Source organism: Lonchura striata, chromosome 3, assembly GCF_050655825.1.
Source record: "Lonchura striata isolate lonStrDom1 chromosome 3, ASM5065582v1, whole genome shotgun sequence".
NCBI lineage: Eukaryota > Metazoa > Chordata > Aves > Passeriformes > Estrildidae > Lonchura > Lonchura striata.
In genome coordinates this window covers 12983830-13003602 of record NC_140705.1, presented here as the reverse complement: position 1 = coordinate 13003602, position 19773 = coordinate 12983830, and positions in this window count along the sequence as shown.

Sequence of the window (19773 nt, the reverse complement as noted above, 5' to 3'; positions counted from 1 at the left end):
TGTGGTTCATTCTTTTTTAAATTAAGGTATTGAGACACTCCAACATGTTGCCCACAGAAGTTGTGAATGACCCATCATTAGAAGTGTGATTGATGATTATGATGATTTAGAGTCCCCATATCTCCCTTCAGATATATTCATCACCATTATAAAATCACTGAGGTTTTAAAAGTTAATTTTCCTCCTTTGGTTGAGAGGATATAGAAGAAAAATTGTATCAAGAACAAAATGTATGTACAACCAGTACTGGAAATATCAAATAACTCAATATTGTGTTAACCTATGAAAGACAAAGGCATCTACAATCTGTCCTCCACATGGGCATTCTCACAGTCTGAACCACTTAGGAGCAGGGTTAAGCCTTAATTCCCAGTTTATCCGTTTGCCTTTCTTTCCCTCACCTTCATTGAGAGCCCTACATTTTAAAATCCTTGTCCAAAACAAAACCTAACAAAAAGTTATTAATCTAACTAATCACTCTTCTGCATTGTTACCCTATAGATATATATAATAATAAATAAGGCAGACTTTAAAAAAATGGAAAAAAACAGTTGATTTACAATCCCGTCTCACCAATTTATTACTTAAAAGCACAGGAAGGCAATTGAACTCTGTTGAATACCAGCATATCTGAGCTACTGCAGATGGAGGGGAGTCTAACTCAAGGACTCTGCAGTAAGAAGCCAAACTCCACTAGGAGTCTCATCAAAGCAGTAGGAAGGAAAAAAATTGAGATTGCTGAATGAAAGGCAGAATCAATACTTCTTTTTAATCTTCCAAAATTCTATCTTCTTTATTAGGAAAATAAATCACTCTTCTAGACTATTCAAAACTGCAAAAAAGAACCCAAATGAAATAGAAAAATAACATAGCTACATAGCAATGTCTGGATATTCAGAAACTCTGTGATCAGATCAATAGCTTGGTGTATGTGAGCCATTTTCTAATACACAGAATTTTTCTAGAAACATTTGTTAGCCTCTTGTCCTGTACTATATTGTGGGGTTTTTTTTCTTATCTTTTAGAAACAGTCCATGTAAGAAGAGCTTATATGTAAGTGCTCAAAGGTTTGAAGAACTCTTAGTAGACCACAGAGGCTGTGAAAACTAGCTAAAAAGTTTTCTAAGTGATTTTATCTCCAAATTGCTTGGTTTGGCCCAAGTTCTCAGCCATCTATTCTCATCTTGAAAGCAGCTCATCTTCAGTGCTGGTGGTAAAATTGTTACAAAGAGGGATTTGCTCAGTGTGCCTAATGTTGAGAGGACCTAATGTTCTGAAAAATGAATTTGGAAAACTTCCCAGCTTGCACATCTGCCCCTAAAACATGAGAATAATGGACTGAATACGAGAAGGGGGGATTAAGTGAACACTTCCTCTCCTGCCTTGCCTTTCCTAAACCCATGTGGTCCCCCTGGATGACCTTTATCTTAAGCACTGCCTCACAGAATCCAGGCCACCAAGCTAGCTTACAAAAGCAAAAGACCTATCTGACAGGCAGATGTATGGATGTGATACTGCAAATCAGCTGGTTAGATGAGCACCATATGTCAGCAGTTGGAAAGAAGGTGCATTGGAAGAAAACTCACACTATGATTAATTAGTAACTTGAGAGGTGTTTTCTTGATGCTATTTTTTTCTTTCATGTTAGTGACTCTCATATTGTCCTGATAACAAAGAAAGAACTGAACAGTCCCTAAATTAAATAAAGGTGGATAATAGAAACACAACATTAAAAGATGAAGAGGATTCTTAGGTCATCACTTCCTTTTCCTGCTTCATGAGGCTGTTTCACAGCATGACCTTTCTTAACCTCCATCTACTTGGCCATATGATACAAGAAGTTTGGCTTTAGCTTTTTTCAATCGAGACAATCCCAAAGCATAATATATGTCACTGTTAGAAAATATTTTCCTTATAATCATCCTAAACATTCGAGGTTTAGGTTGATTAGCTCTTGTACATCAGACCTCAGATGAAATTACTTATTTCATCTTCTGTGTTTAAATTGAGGCAAGGAAAAATAAATAATGAATTTAAAATACATCTGCAGAGGACAAACATATCCAATATCCCTTTTAGCTCCACCTATTTATCAAAACTATTGAAAGTTACACTTCACCTCAAACTGTCAATTGATGTTTCGTCTTACTGATCGCCTTTGCTACCACTGCTTGAAACCATGATGCTGAAAGCCTGCACTCTGGATGTCTGCCTCAAGCAAGTATTTACTAATTTATATTAGACTTCAGTTAGAAATATTCCACTGAGGAATGAAGGAGAATTACTAGCTTTTAAAAATATATTATTGCCTCTGATGCAAATAGAACTGAAAAATGTCAATGGATTGAATGTGATATTCAAAATATTTTTTTAACTGCCAAAAAAATCACCAAATTTTGGATCAAAATAAAACTCCCTTGTAAATTTGACAGCATCTAACAGAATCCTCCTCTAGGTATGCATTACCACTTTAATGAGCTACTATCCTGGTAGAAAAGACAATGTAAATACAGTCTGATCCATTTAATACAAAATCAACCAAGTATGAACAGACAGCATAGAAAATTTGAAGACCTCAAACAGTCCTTCCATCTTCAGATGGAAAGGGCCAATCAACTCTAGCCAGCAAGCAATGTCTCAGGGCAAAACCCTTTTCAGCTATCATACTGAGATCTAGAATGGATTGTCTGAATTTGATCTTGAGGTCTACTTGTGCTGTACATGCTTCCTGGAGATTCAGCACTTTGTTTTCAAATATTTTGTCTGTTTTGTGCATTTTCCAGTTCAGAATCTTGTGCCCTGAGCCAAGGTTTCATTATATTGTCCCATTTTATTCAGTAGGTAAATATAGTACAAATACATAGTGCATTCCATGGAAAGGTAAAATGGATATTGGATGCTACTGTAATCTTCCTTAATGTGTCTGCAATAACTGACAGTCTCTAGCCTCCACACAATACTCATTCCTTTTAGGAAGTAAGATCTGTCTGTTATCTGTGGTAAATTTTAAGGTTTTCAGTCGGATCACTAACCACAGCCCCAGTACACTGAATGCTAACTGACATCAATTATTGGAAAGTACTAGTACATTTTCCTTTCAGCAGAAAATATTAAAAAACAAAATAATTTTTAAGGCAAACACTAAGCAGAATTCACTTTTGAACTATTTCACTTCAAGCAAACCTAATGTCAGAAAAAGTCAAGGTAAGATGAATAAATAAAGATGTTTTTTCTCTTTCCTTCTAGTTTTCTCCTAGGCCAGTTTGCTCTTGTGGGGTTTTTGATGATGCTATTCTTAGCAAAATTTATCATACCTGAAGGACAAAAACATAGCCAGATGTTTGTCTGTAGACTTTGTAAATAGCTGCAACAGTCTTAAGATTGTTCTACTAGTTTGATTGCATAATTTAATTTTATGTCTGTCATTGAATTCTTCTTCTTTATGTACCAGCCACAAAAATGCTGTCATTTCTTTTCTTAAAAGTCGGAGATGTTGACTCCCATCAGATAAAATATTAAAGCAATATTCCATTTATATTTGTTAAACACAATGTTGTTATAAGTGAATCGTATGCCCAATTGTATTATAAAACAAAACATCCATTATAATAATTATAATAACTGCTGCTACTTTGAATTTAGAAATATACATTAGCTAATGTTAGACAGAAACTCTTATGACTAAATACTCAGTCATTATTGTGCACACAGTAATTTTTCCATCATATAATGTGTAGCTTTTTCAACAAACTCTCTAGAGTTAGAAAAGTAAGTGAATATATCTGAACTGAGAAGCTTCTACTTAAATAGAATCTATCTCTATATATAGGTATTTATACACACACATGCAATTATGAATAAATAAAGTATTTCAGAGATGTATTAGATTGTGGAAATATCTCCTAGGTATCAGGTTCTTTCATGTCACACTAAGATATGAACTAAAATGTGATTACAGCCACAACCAGAGTGCTGTAGTGTGAACTACCTTGTGAAATCAGAAATCCCATTGGGCCACACTTGAATGGGGGACACACACTTGAATGATGGATTTTTCCACACTTTTGATTGAAGTCCAAGAACCAAAACAAAAAACAAAACAAAACAAAAAACAAAAAACCAAACAAACAAAAAAAAAGACAGCATTTGCAGCGAATTTTCACATCAGCCATTTTGTTAGCCATAGGCAGTTCATTAGCTGAACTGTGTCCTCCCCTTGAACATATACAAAACTTCCTTATATTTAGAAAGTTTCCTTATAAATTTGTAAATGTAAGTATTTTTAAGGCCAGATTTAAAGAACCTGACTCTAGCAAAATGAGCATTTGTGGCTAACTTTAGGAGGTTGTCCAGTTTTATTGTACAGTCCCTACCAGTGAAAAGAGATGCCCTTATGGTTGTCCGAGCCTGTGGAGGATACTGTGATGGGAAAGAAGTTAACCCATGGAATTTGTCTCATTTCATAATGGTTCTCCAGGAAAACCTCTCTGCAGTCCCCTTGAGACACTAACATTTCCCAAAACATTTTTTCTATCACTTCTGCTGCTATCAATAATCTTACCTTCATCACCTTTCACAACTGCCCCTCCCACTCATATTTAAAGAGTCTTGGAAATAGAATTCAGCTTAGTTATATCCTTTATATGCTAAAACAATGGAAACATTATAATTAACTAGAAATAATTAATCATCAAAATCCAGGATAAATAAGCAGAAGGAATATACAGAAAGTGTAGTCTATCACTAAAGTACCAAGTCCTTTGCCAAGGCAGTTGTAATAAAGTATTTGAATATTCATTTATTTTGTAAAGCCATTTTTGTTGTTATATGATTTACCAAAATTGCTCATCCACTGAAAAATTTTGCCAGTATTTATCTAGATTTTACATAAAGGTGTCTGTAAAAGCAATATTTGCTTCTGGTTCACTGTCTCTACTTTTTAGCTCTTCATTCCATTCAAAAAATAATTTTGATCCATTTAATTATTTTTTTAAAATTCTAAGGTACTCCACAAGAAAGTATTGAATAGTCCAATTAAAATACATTAAAAAAAATCACTGTAGATGCTTATTAAGTGCAACAGTTAAATTCATACATTTGCTCACCTTTAGCTACTCTTTATGTTTTGGGACTCCGTTTTCATTATGTATTGGTATGCTCAAATGTACTGTTTTCATTCTTAAATGTTTCCAATCTCAGACACACTGATGGCACTTAATTACCAGTTAATAAGGTTGGCTCCTAAACTAGCTGGTATTCAGCCCAGCAGAGAAGCCAGGCCATGATTCTGTCCCATCAATAAGAGAAATAGTACAGAGTTATGTCAATTGCTATGTCCTATAGTCAGCACTTTTCTGTGCCAGAGCCCTTTTCTTTGACAGGAGATTTAAATACATCATACACGTGGTATTGACACAAATTGTTTTAAGAGCACTTGTTTTCATATTGCGTTCATCCCTGGCTCTGGTGGATTGCCTTATTTGAATAGAGATTATTTTCACAATCTCTATTCATTTTGCTACCTGGCCTAAAGGCCCCACAGTGCTCCCATCTCATGATAAAAATACATCAATGAAACACTCATCTTGCTAATTTGGCACTGTAATAAACCCACCCCAAGCCAGTCCAAAGACTTAAATATGTCTCCAAGTCAATTGCATAGAGCAGCAATTCCCTTTTACTGTCTCAGTATGCAATATTTCCCCTAAGTAAAGCTAGTTTTGGAACAAAGAAAAGAGTCATTCCCTCCTGTAACTTTCTTTATTAAATAGGATCTAATGATAACAACATCCCTGTTGAAAAACACAGACTACTGATCAAAAATAATAACAAAAAAGAATAAATACGTAAATGCACTATTAGTCAGTGACAACAGATGTGTTAGGGTGCAGGATTATTTATACCAGACCTGAAAATAGCTGATTTGTAATAGCCTTAATGTTTCTTATTCTGCAGCCAACATACCCCAACCATTTTATGTGCAATCATCATGAAATAATACACCAGAACTGACCAACTGTTTGAAATATTCTTGGTCACAGATTTATAACTGAAGTCAATTAGTTAAAGATTTTTTTAATAAGTCAATTTCTAAACCATAGCTCTGTGATTAGTTTATAATTATCAATATAGAATGTATTAGGACAAAATATGCATCTTAATTAATTTTTTTAAATTTACATTTACACTGTCTGGAATTATTTACGTCCAATTTCCACTCTTGGAACCAACCCTGCTGTGAAATTGCAGCCTTCTGAAGCACTTGGCAACTGAAAAATCTAGCTATGAAATTTTGCTCATCATTACATTTTTCTGCTTTTCAATTTTACACTTAATTATAGACCATTAAATCAGTCCTCAATAAATGTATAAGGTTTTCTGTCTTATGCAGTATGGTTCTTTATTTACCATCATTGACAGAAATTTGGAACACTCAGAAAGAATTCCTTTAAACATCTATTTGTTGTACTGCTTACTGTAGAAAATGCAGAAATCCTTAAAATAGCTTCACAGTCACAATGCTTGGCAGTAACACTCAATCCAAAATTGCCAAATCTCCTGTATTTGTTGCAGATTCTCTTCAGTCCCATATATAACACTTTACTTTCCTCTTCCTTTACCCCCTAACCCTCATCGTTTCAACACAAGAATATATTTCAGTTCATTTTAATAAGTTCCTTTTTTTATTTTTTTTTCAGTTATTTTTCAGATCACTGAGCTCAGAAGCTATGGTTCACTGCTAGAACTACAACCCTGACTGTGGTTTCAGGCAAGATGAAAAAGAAACAGATAAGAAATAGAAACATAAGAACAAGATAGGAAAAAAATTGTATTTCCTGTGCCTATTAAAATATAGGAGAGAGACTTTAAAATTGCTATTCTCTCCAATGTTCTAACAATTCCCCGGCTGACATTTTACACATACCCCTCTCTTCTAAACTTCCATGTAAACCAGGGAAAGTGCAGAGAACATAAGCCCCTGAAAACATCCTAGGAGCATGGAAAATCACACAAACAGCACTACAGCCATCAATTAGCACAGCACCTTGTTACGATTCAGAACCAAAATAGACAGGCATCTGTTTTTGTGGGTAATCCATTAATAACCATAGGGAAGTTCAAATCTATGTCTCACTTCCCAGGGAAAAGAGGGTTTGTATCATTGACCTAAAGACTCTGACCAGAAGTGCCTGTCCTCTTCCCGTATAAGTGGTGCAAAGACACCAGTAACACACAAACAGTATAATCTTTTAAATTTAGTAATCAGATTATTAAACTACAGACCAGGGCAAAATATCTGGATTAGAGTTCCAGCTATAACATCTTGTTATGCTTTAAAAATGAGACATTGCTTGGATAAAACACAGAAATAGTGGTTTGGTCTGCAGTAATGAACTGTGTCCATTTTAGTTTGTTTTAGTTTATAGAGACTTTATGTACTTCCTATTTCTCTACCTCAAACAAAATCCATTTATCTCCACAGGAATATATTGGCAAGATCAAAGAATTGAGCCAAGTTCAAGAATGTTTCTGGATACATTTATTTTTGAGGAGAGCATTATCCCTGAGGATTGTGGAGTTACATTCAATATGTAGTAAAATGTGAACAACACTGCATGCACTTTATTTTGGAATAAAATATCCTGATTTTGATAGAGAAAAGCAAGTATTAGTTTGCTCGTATTTCTGTTAGGCTGGCCAATGTGGCACCAAATAGATGCAGTGAAGTGAACTTCTTTCCAGCTTGCCTGCCATCAGTGGGACAGTGTCCAGGCCATCCTGTGGGGCTCGGGTGTGCAGCACCCCTCGTGACCCAGGAGGTAGAGGGTGACACCAGACACGAAGACAACGAGGTGGCCAATGATTCACCAGAAGTATCACTGCAGTTATAGAGATTTGTCAGCTGCTCATAAGACAAAAGATCATCTTAAACTTCCAGTTTCCAGTCATATTAAACACATTAGGATGAGGGAAAAGAGAATTTATATTTTTAAATGAATTGAGCATGGTGGAGACTGCTGAGAGAATGTGTATCTAAACCTCACAGAAGACCTATTCCAAAGACTTTTACAGAGCAGTGGTTCAGTTAATGACGCAGAATATATGAAAGAAAAAATGACACATTATAATGAAACAGTAATGGCCTACCTGCATAATGTGAAAATATCCCTGTGATATAGAATAGATGGAATCAGTCACCTGAATAAGTCTCACCTCCACTGTGCTGAGAAAGCACAAAAAGAGCAGCTGAGAAGCATGAATGGTAGGGTAACCAGGGGGAAAAAATAAACTAAATTAAATTAAACAGGAAATAAAGTGGTTGAGGGTTTTTATCTTTCTTCAGTAACAGATCAGTGGAGTAGAAAGCTGACCCTTTGGCACTGAGGGTTTCATTTCTGTTTAGGAGCTTGCACTGCTCATAGTGGCTCGCAGCCAGAATTCCTACACAGAATTCCAACCGCAACCAAGTTTCCAATAGCTTAGGGAATGCCTGTATCAGATGGTATTGGGCAACAATGGATCACCACTCCCAGAAAGTGCTGAGCAGAGCTCCAAACACTTGCTAAGACAGCATACCTAGTTCCTTACACTCTCCAGTGAGTATAAAGATATTTTACATAACAGGGCCAAAAGACAACTGTATTTCATTGGCTTTTATTTCACATATCCATTATTTTTTGTCCTATCTTTTCCTAAATCTATTGTTTTATCATACAGGAAACAATTCATCTGTATTTTAAATAACTTCTCAAGAGGGCTTTTGAGGGAGATTATTTAATTGGTATGCCCTGATGTTTCTTTTCTTCTTATTATGGCATTATCAAACTCCTGCTTTCCACAGCTGTAGGCTGTAGCTGAATTAACTGCTCATCATTTACAATTAGCTGCTCAAAAAAGTAACTTTATATCACTGTTCACAGAATTCTCAGACAATTAAGCTGCTTAGTCTTCTTCAGTGCTGGGGTGTTTTCATACTACATTTTTATGAAAAATAATCCTGCCTTACATGTTTTCAATTGGGAATAAAAACTTCATAAAATTAAACAATACGTCTTCCATAACTAGAAATTCTCTTAAATCTATAAATTTCAAGGTACAGTACTGCACACTCTAAGAAAAGTATAAATCTAAAGATTTCATTCCAATAATTTAAATTCATTGCTTCATTTATTTATGAGAAAAGACAACATTTATTTCCCATGAAGACATTATTATAGTCTTATAATGATTATCAAAGAAACATACAGGCTCAGAAGTGCAGTCATTGATAGTTTTCTAGGCAGGGAACCAGACTGAAAGATCCTCAGTCTGTTCTCAGATATCCAGAAAGTGTTTTCTGTGATATTGAGCAACAGTTTATGCTTTTGCATTTCCTTTGGAAGAAATAAATGCCTATATTTCTTTTATTTCCATATTATATTTTTCCTTTACAGTGCTATCTAGTTTCTGTAACAAAAATAAACCTTTCCTTCACTTTTTGGTGAAACATCTCTCAGTTATCTGAGCAGTAATGTGGCCAATAATAAGAAGAAATATCTAAATCATTCCATGTTTTAATCTTTTGAAGATCCCACCAGACCATAAATAAATAAAAATACTAAAAATGGACATAAGTAAAATAAATACTAATTAATATAATTCATATCATCACTATGATCAGTGCTGATTACAACAGTAAGCCTAATAACATTTTCTCAAAGTACCTCTTTTTCATGAAATAGAATTCTCATCCATCAAATAGGAGTTTTAGATCCAAGCAGGAATTCACCACTGTAGCTTTTATGTAAACCAAAACACAGTGAAGGGTAAAAGCCCTCTAATTTTCAAAGTTTAGTGAGAATAGAGATATAACCCCCAAATGTGCTCGTGAATTTCATGATAGCTTACAGGTATCAAAACTATAGTCAGTATTTTAATTTAAAGAAAGCCAGGTTTAAAAGTGAGGGAATGTAGCTGATCCATGAATTATAAAGTCCCAGACTGAGAAGCAGGATCTATTCCATTACCATCTGTATAATAGTTGTCTTCTGTTAAATGAGCAGTTTTCCTTATCTCTTCCACAACCAATCCTCTCTCAGGGGAGACATCTGCTGATAATGGGCTGTCGAATGTCACTGCATGACAGATAAGAACTATAACATCCCATTGTGAGATGCTCTGCCCAGAGGGAGGAGCCAAGCATTCCTACCTGGATATGCTCTTGAGTCCCTGGAACAGCAGCACGGCTTTTCCTGCAATGTGTTTCCCAGAGGAACAGCTGCCTCTTCTACTGCAGCAAGACTACAGTCCTTTTTTACAGGATCACTGCTCCAACACATCTGCCACGGCTACCAACACCCTGACTAACAGGGTGTCAGGTTGCATTCTGACTCTGTCAGTGTTGTTTTGGTTCACTGCATTGTTTTTTTATCTTTTTTTTCTTCTTCCCTAATAAAGAACTTTCCTGCTCCCATAATTTTGCCTGAGTCCCCCTTAATTTCAAATTTATAACAATTTTGAGGGAAAAAAAAAGACTAAAGGACCTACTTATGTAGGAATGGCAGATCAGCAAATTATAAAATAAAACATAGGTATGTTTCTGTGAGAAATATATTATTTCGTGTAAAGAAAGACACAATTATTTCACAATACAAAAATCACAAGGATAATGTTCCTAGCTCTTTTTCTCACTATTATGTATCTTTCTACAGAGGAACTAGAATGCTATCTATCAGCATGTCACTCTATTTCAAGGTGCTTTAAAGTCAAGTGCTGCATGCAGCATTTTTCTAAGTGACCAAATGCAACCAGTGCTGTTCTATTAAAGTTCTGTCTGCCTTCTTCTCAGTGGCTCTCAAGGCTGTTTTTTTTCACAGAAGTCTCATGAGAAACCACAGATATCTAAAGATGCCTGTGTCCTGAGCTACAACGTTAAACAATTCTTACTGGGACTGTACCAGTCCCGTGATACCTTCCTGGAGAAGCTGCATTCAATCAGTGTAAGCTGTTTCTAGTGATGTTTTGTGCTATCTTTGGAAAACAAACCAAGAACAAACCCAAAACTTTACAGTCAGAAAAACTTCTGAGTTAAGGATACCAAAACTCTGGAGAGAAAGAATCAGTGGATGAGAAAGAAAACTAGAATTTCTGTGGTTTTTTTGAACCAGATTGATGACACATGCAACTACCGAAGACTTGTCTTCAGAAAAAAATAATTCCTAGGAGAAAAATTCTCTAGTTTATGTGACACAGCTCCACATACCTTTTTAGCTCAGACCAGAAGTGAATTTTGCCAAGCTAATATCCAAATTCTCCTAACAGACTATTCAGGCAAATTTCAGCCTTCTCAGAGGAAACAAAACTGGAAGATGCATTTCAGGAATGTGGACTCTGACTCTGATCTGTCATTAAGGCATACAGTCCCTGGGTCAGATGAGAGCTCAGCACAACCAAACTCCCCAAGGTGGGGGAGTACTTAGCACCTGAAGTTTCACTGTCTGGGTCCTCTCCTGAACTCACCAGCCAGTCTCCTGCCCACCTTACACTCAAACTATATCTCATAATTTTGGGTGTAAGAATGCCATAGAAGATTACATCAAAAGCATTTAATCAGAAATCAATTACATTAGCCAGACAAATTTGCCCATGGTGAAGAATGGCTGGTCATTCCCAGACATCTTGGATCATCAAGAAACCTCCTCTGATCATGATACAATTAAGTTAAAAAAAGAAATTAAACATATTAAAATGGTAAAATGTATCAACTGGTTCTTTTACAAAGGTATAGAAAGTGCAAATTAATATTTGAAGAGATATAAATATTATATTCAGAAAACTTCAGTATAAAGAACTGGAAAATCTGGAGAGAACTTAAGAGATACAGGAAATTATCCAAATTTATGGAAAATTGCATTATTCTAGTAAAAAAAAAATCTTTTTCAATAGAGAAAACTAAGTATTTCTCTAAAAAGCCCTTAAAAGAAAATCCACTAGCACTAAAATCCATAATTAATGAAGACAAGCATAGAGGATAATGACCCTCTTTAGAATGCTGTCAATCTGGTGACAACAAATTCTACATAAATATCCCTGTATTAAAGACTTCCAGAAAGTAACAGCATATATGAGAGTGCAATCAGACCTCTAGGACACGGCTGCAGGTAAAAAACAGGATAGAAAGACATCAAATAGACAAAGATTGAGTTCAAGGTCAGGATATCTACCTGGGGGATTTACATATGGCCAAAGTGTCTAAGAACTATCATAGCCAATTAATACATTCTCAACAGAGTCAGAGCCCTTAGCTGATCAGCAGCTGGATATGTCCTGGAGGATGGGCTGGGGGCCCTCAGCCCAGTGGAGGAGGTGCCATGAGGCGTCACTGCTGTAGTACGGCTGCGTGGCACCGGCTCAGCCTTACCCAGAAAAATTTGTTGCAATTGTGTGAGAAAGTGTGTGAAATGCAGCTCTGCAAGACAGGTTAAATGGAAACAAGGAAATTGCTGAGGTAGTAAAAGCTGTTTTAGAACCCAAGTGGAAAAAAATACCGATGTGAAGAAGGAATTCTGTGAGGAATAAAAAAGGTGGAGAAAAGTAAGACAACCAAGTAGTACCAATCAGTCTGTTCCAAGGAGCAAAGCAGACTCACCTCTCCCCACAAGGCTGTTGACTGGCTGACCAGAAATGACCTGCTGTGTGCTCTGGGTGACCAGCATATTCTTGCTCAGTCTGGTACACCACAAGTCCCAGATATGTTGCCCATGTCAGCACAAAGTGGAAAGATGGATGGGGATAAAATTAGAAGAAACTGAGAATTTATATTTACATCCTAACAGAAATTATAATAGCACAGAAATTATAGGGTAAATTACAGTTGTTGCTCCCTGGATGAAATGCAGTTGCCATGCTTGTAATTCATTCCAGGATGATTCCCCACACTCACAATCTGCATCCACAGCACCTGCTAAAGGGGATGGAACAGAGGTGGAGCAGAGTGGAGGCACCATGACCAGGCTGTGCTGAAATCCTCGCAGGGAGGGGAATTCAATGCTGCTTTGCAGCTGAAAAACCACACAGCACCAGTCAGCCAGGGGAGAGAGGAGATGTCCTGCTGCTGACGCAACAGCTGTGCTGAAATCCCTCTCCTCTAATGGACTTGGCTCATTACAACCAAGTGTAACATTAACACATGTCTCCAACCCAAAGGTACCACCACCAAGGCACAGCCAATCCTCACTGGTCATGTGCTCTAGATTTAATTTACTCTATCTTTAAAAGCAAAGCAAGAGAATTCTACACCAATCAGTAACAAAGGTATGCATGCCTGGAGTCACACAAGCTCCACCTAAAGACAAACAAATAGTAAGATGAGAATGGAGAAAACTTAGGGAAGAGTCCATCATAGCTGCTAGGATCAGTCAGGGGTCTTAAGCTGTCTTCTCCCTGACAGGGACACCTATTGGGTAAGAACCACACTCTGTGTGTGCTGAATGCTTTTATTGTGGATTACAACTTGTCTCTATGTTTTGCTTTGAGTACATTTTTACAGTCAGCTACTACCAACAACAGTCCTCAAACCTTAACCTGCCACAATTTTATATTAATAAAGAGTGTTATTCCATAAACTGTTGGTATGAGTCTTTCACAAGTGCTGGTAGTCACTGGCAGACCCAAATGAAAAGGAAGAACTGCTGAGGAGTCTGCCTTATGTTGTTGCCATATTTCCCTGAACAAGTCAGTCAAATCACCCCTCGATCCAGCAGGACTGTTCAGTGGAGGGTCCCCCTAAGGGGACACTGACAGACTGGTCAGGCACAAGGGTCTCAGTTTCCCTGGGATGCTGACAGACAAATCAAACACTAATGGTCAAGTCCATCTCCCCACATTAAGGGTTGAGAAAACCTCCCTTTTTCACATGACAAACATAAAGAACTGCTCTGTATTCCTGTCTGTTCTGCTTCAAAAGTAATGTGAGGTTACCAGCTCAACAACTATGAGAGGAACTTAAATATTCTGTGCATGTCAGTCCCTGAGTAAAATTGAGTTGCCTCCGAAGGGTCATCTGTTTTCATTTTAAGACACAGATTTTACAGGGCCTAACCTTCAGCTGCTAGTTCAGAGGGGTGACTGCATTTGGTTTTTATCATGATAGGACATAGCTTCTCCTGATGCCTTCAGGCGCAGACCTGCCTTTTCTGGAAGTCAGCTGTTGTGATTTGACAAAGTAACAAAATTATAAAACTAAAAACTCTGGTTTCCATCTTCATATCTTAATTGTCTTTTTCCTCTCCTTCCCCCTGCATGCTCTTTCTCAGTTCAAAATAAACTTTATCTTAATCATGTCAGATTGATTACATTGATTATTGTGTTGTCCTTTACCCTTTCTCCAGTGGAAACAATACCACACTCTTTATGTGCTTGTATACAGTAAGATCTATTTTTTTTTTTTTGCTTGCCCCTCATAAAAGCTCATTTTCTTATCCCCTCAGCATGTGCATTAAAAGGCACAAGTCAGGAAGTCGTCTCCTCTTTAAGAAACTATTTTTTACATTTACCATTTCCATGCCTGGCTTACCTAAGGCCTACTAAAGATGCAAAAGTAAAAGTTCATTTTGAGAGCTACTTTCAGATTAATGAGTACTCTATCCTTACAGGGATGCCTTTTCTGTGAGCATCTACATATGGGCCAAGTCTGATGCCACAGAAAGGTAAATTAGTGGCAAACTCTGTTTCATTCCCACTGCCTGCAATAAGTTGCTTTAAGGGAATATCTGCCAGAGGATGGAGTCTTGCCTCCTTCATGGCCTAAGCTTGCTGCATTTAGCACAGGCACAGATTAGCAATCCTCACCGCTACCACCACCCTATTTTATTTCAGGCTACCACACCACTGTTGCCTGTAAAACAACTGGAAAATTAAATTATTTACTGGGATAACATCATCTTTGCATTTAGGTTTTTGTAAATTGTGAAGACAAATGTTGAAGTTTGACATGCTTCAAGTGATGCATGCATTCTCTTTAAAAAACAAAACAAAATTATGTTTTGCACAGTTTTATATCTGTTGCTCTAATTTAAGAGGTCTGTTTCAGACTGATAAAATTAAAAGCATTGCTAAGTGTGAGCAAACATTTTTGTTCAAAATTATCAACAACTCATAGCATATCTTCTGGAACTTTTGACATTTTCTGTGAAAGGGCAGACTGAGATGGGGAATCAGGAAAGCATTTCTTTGGCTCAGATCTAAGCCAAATAAGTATAGAACTTTGTTAGTTTTGATTAGGCTTCTACAGTGACAGGAAAAATATTCCTGGCAGCCAAAAAAATTATTTTTTCCTTTAATCTCTCCTACTCAAAAATAGACCAAATTATTATAATAAAATGAAAACTAAATTATTGATTCATTAAGTAAGTTTGGCTCATGAGCAGAGTCTTCAGCTAAGTAATTCTGAATTGTCATTTATAGAAATACATTAGTAAGTTGATTCACTGGAGTAGCAAGGAGGAAGATGGGTTGTGAGGACAATAGTATATAACTATATATAACTATATATAAGTACATGGAAAATAATTCCTGGCAACATCTAATGTGAAGAAAGGGTAGAATTAGAAGGAACAAGGTTACCTTATTATGCCAGTATCTAATTTCAAGATAACTGCATTTTCAGATAAACTATAGGTCAATGAAAAAACAGTCAAAAAACCAAGAGTTTATGATTTGAAAACTTTTGAAGTGACTTCACCTTAAAAAGAGAACATGAAGCAGCACACTGTTAAAGTCTGAATACATATATGAAGAGGAATTTGAATAGGTAGTTAACAGCTGTTATTGATTAAATTGTATGCAAAAAATAAACAGGCATAAAAAATAAAATAAAAAATAAAATTTGTCCTTGAAAACCTGAAACCCAGCACACTGTGTAATGACAGATGAAACATAGCAAGACCCCTGACAAAATGTTATGTGTATTCAACACATTTTTTATACAAGGCTAGGAAAGAGGTGAGCTGAATCTCATATGGTTCCTGCCTGAGCTTCTCTTCAAAAGCATCTTTCAACATTTTCTTATCTTCAAATACTTTTATTGAATTCATTATATTGTGTGACTCACGCATGTGCTTAAGAGTCTGAATAAAAATCACTTTAAATATGTGCTGTGTTTGACTAAACTGGACTGTAAATGTATCTGGTGCTTTTCCCAGTGGGAAACAGAACCTGGCAAGGTTGTTAATTAAGGTCTAAATTAAACGAGTCATCTATGTTTCCTTGTCACTGGAGACATGATTGCCCTCCAGAGGTGATTTTTTTCCTCAGTACAGAGTCCTTCCATCTGGACAAGTTTAGACAGGTGTAATTTTGAGATGGTTCCCATGAAGACAGCACAGAGCCAGGACTGAATTAAATGTGCTGCCTCAGGGTCCAGCAGGAGACTGCCAGTGCCAACATGGACAGTGTCCCTGCTTGTCGTGTCACTCATACTGCTCCTGCTCCTTCAGCAAGACCCAGAATATCTTCTGTCTGCTTGAATACATGAAAACCAAGCTGTGCAATATCATTGCCCCTCCCAAAAATACATAATCTTAATTGGTTTTTTTAGCACAGGTTGATTCACTGAAATATTTTGAAAAAGAGGACAACAGAACTTCATTACTAGAAAGAAGCTGGAAATTAGAAATTATGGAAGCATTTCAATGCAAAAAGGAGTAAGACTTGGGAGTCATCTTCATCCTCAGCAGGCTGCCTGCTCAGTCTGCCACTTTTTGTGGAACCCAGTCTGCAAAGTAGATTTTCCTCCTATCTGTTGTTCAGGAAACTAAACTGTTTAATCCAGATGTGGATTACAGTGTGGAGAGAAAGCAATTTAGAAGTTATCCCCAGCAGTGTCCGAGTGAGATGTCAGTGTTGCACCAATGTAACAGTTGTGATAGTGGCAGAGCCCAGAACCAGCAGACTGTCTCACAGAAAATACTAAATTTTTATCATTTGGCCGAATCCTGAATTAGATAAATGTCAAAATGTATCATTCACTTCTTCACAACAGAGGGGCAGATAAATACATTTTAAGATTATAAAATTAGGATGTTTTGAGAGCATTTATGTAGAGGCTGGAACTCACAGTGAGAAAGAGCAGTCTTCCCTCTACTCAGCACTGATGCTGTCAGACCTGGAATACTGTGTTCAGTTATGGGCTCCCCAGCACAAGGGAGAAATGGACTGGAGAGAGTCCAGTGAAGAGCTGCTGAAGTAATTTTACTGGAGCATCTCCCCTAAAAAGAAGGGTGAGAGAGCTTGGGCTGTTTGTTCAAAGGCTCAGGGGAGATCTCATCAGTGTATGTAAATTCTTGGAGGGGGATGCAAAGAAGGCAGAGCCAGGCTCTTTCCAGTGAGCCCAGAGACAAGACCAGAGGCAATAGGCACAAAATGAAATACAGGAGGCTCTGTGTAAACATCAGAAGGATCTTTGCTCTATGAAGGTGGTAGGGCACTGCCACAGGCTGCCCAGGGAGGTGGTGAGTTCTCCCTCCTTGTAGATATTCCAGAGCCATCCAGACATGGTCCTGAGCAAGTGGCTCTAGGTGGGCCCTGCTTGAGCAGGGAGGCTGAGCAAGATGATGTCCAGAGGCCCTTTCCAATGTCAACCATTCTCATGGTGATGTGGTGATGTGGTGATTCTCCCCCCTGTGTGGTAAAGAGCTGGTGTCTGCCTGGGGGTCTGAGCAGTGACCTCAGCTGGAACTAGGAATAAAATGTGTAGTGATCTGTCTGCTCATCCTGAGACCAAGCAGTGCAGTTTACTTCATTCTGTACAGATCAACTCTGCTCTGCCTAAAATAATGTGGTTTCATCTATTCTACCTTATAGGTCCATGACTTTTATTAAGTCAAAAACTAGCATTATTTGGGCTAATGCTAAGCAGCAAAACCAAAAAATGTGCCAAGGAGTGTGCTAATGACTAAGACTATGACTAATCCCATGCTAATGCTGGGACAATGTGCTGGGCTTGTTCAGCTTAATGGTGTATATATATAGCTTTTATATTTAGAACAAAATAAAGGATATAAAATAGAGCTCTAATTTCACTGTATTAATATTTAGCATCTATTTCCTCAGCAACACCTTATCCAGTGCTAATCTTATAATGATGCCCTTGGTTTGATATCTAACCATTATGTTTGATAATAAGATTATGGTCTTCCTACTCAGTTTTTGGTGTGAGATGCTTTCAAGAAAATAAAGAAAAAAAATTTTTAAATATATTGTTTGTCACTCTTGTTGTCAGATATGTATCTATAAATGCATATAGGGCAGAAATCTCTAGAAATTTATTTTACTTTAATGTAATTTTTTTATATCATAAATTTAAGGAATAAAAGGCTGATTTCTGTTTCTGAAGTCTACTATTAAAAATGAAAATACTATTTAGAAAGATACAACTATTTTTATATGATTTCTCTATGCATTTGTATCAGTAAATATTTTTTATAGTAAAATGTTTTGTATGTATTTAAATAAGCATGTCTGAAAAGTACATTTATAAGCCTGACAAAATAAATTACGTACCACGGATTAAAGGGAAATACAAGTTACAATTAGGTATGAGCAATATCAGAAATGCCGGTTGAAAAACAGAGATAGAAGGCTTTGTTTATTTTAAGGCAGAGGTTTGTAACTTTCACATTTGCCAAAGGAAAGTAGTTACTCCAAAGGAAAGTAGTTTTTCTTTATTTTTTAGTCTGAAAGTGTTTTACAATTCTTTGTTTTCCTTCTGGCTGCACTGATATCAAATTTAAAGATTCATGTCCTTACTAAAATAAGTCATATTTTTGATAAATCAAGTTACTTGTTTCTCAGTGTCAAGCAACAGTAAATTTTCTTTAAATACTCAAATACATTAATAATTACAACATCTTAAAATATAATTTTCTATATACAGTTCTTGGTTTTGCATATGGACAATGTAAAATACAAAGCTTAAGATAATTCAAAAATATTTTTACTGTACTTTCAGTTCAGACAGTGTCATAGAAAAACTGATGCATCATTCTTTGAAGAGCCTATTTTTTTGAGAACTAATGGATGTGAACTTTGTCTCAGATGTAGCAAATTGTCCTTCAAAATAACAATCAGGCTAAGAGAAAAGGTCACCTTCACTTCAGCTATAGATTAATTATAATTTCATTGTTATTTCTTTCATTATATCCTGCTTAATTTATATAAGTTGATGTTGAGCAGAGGAGTTGTGGTTTGGCATCTGCAGGAGCATGAATTTGTCTCTCAAAATATACAGGGTAGTCAGAATTTTTTCTTACTACCTGTTAACACTTTACAGCTTTTAACCTTTAAACAAGGAAAGAACTTCAAATTAAAATTAATAGTGTCTATCCTACAATTTCTTTTCAACTCCAAGCCTCCATTTCTCCTTGTACCTCTGCCTTAGTTGTTTCAGTACAGATATTGACTTTATGAGAAATATAAGATTTCATCCTATTGGTACAGTCTGCATGCCTTTGAAAACAAGGAGCCATGGTCAAGGTATAGATCACTGAAGGGGAAAGCTGGATTCTCATCTTAGCTTTGCCTTGACAGTTCATGAAATCTATGTAGGATTCACTGAAGTTTATTTTCTGAAGATATAAAGGGAAGAAAAATAACCCCTATTATTTTCTCAAGTGCTTTTGGGATTTAGAAATGTGAAATGGAATGTTAGACTGTGACATCTACAAAAAATATTCTTGATATTTCTGTAATCTCTGTAGATACACTTAGGATGTAGTTTGATATGAATGAATATCA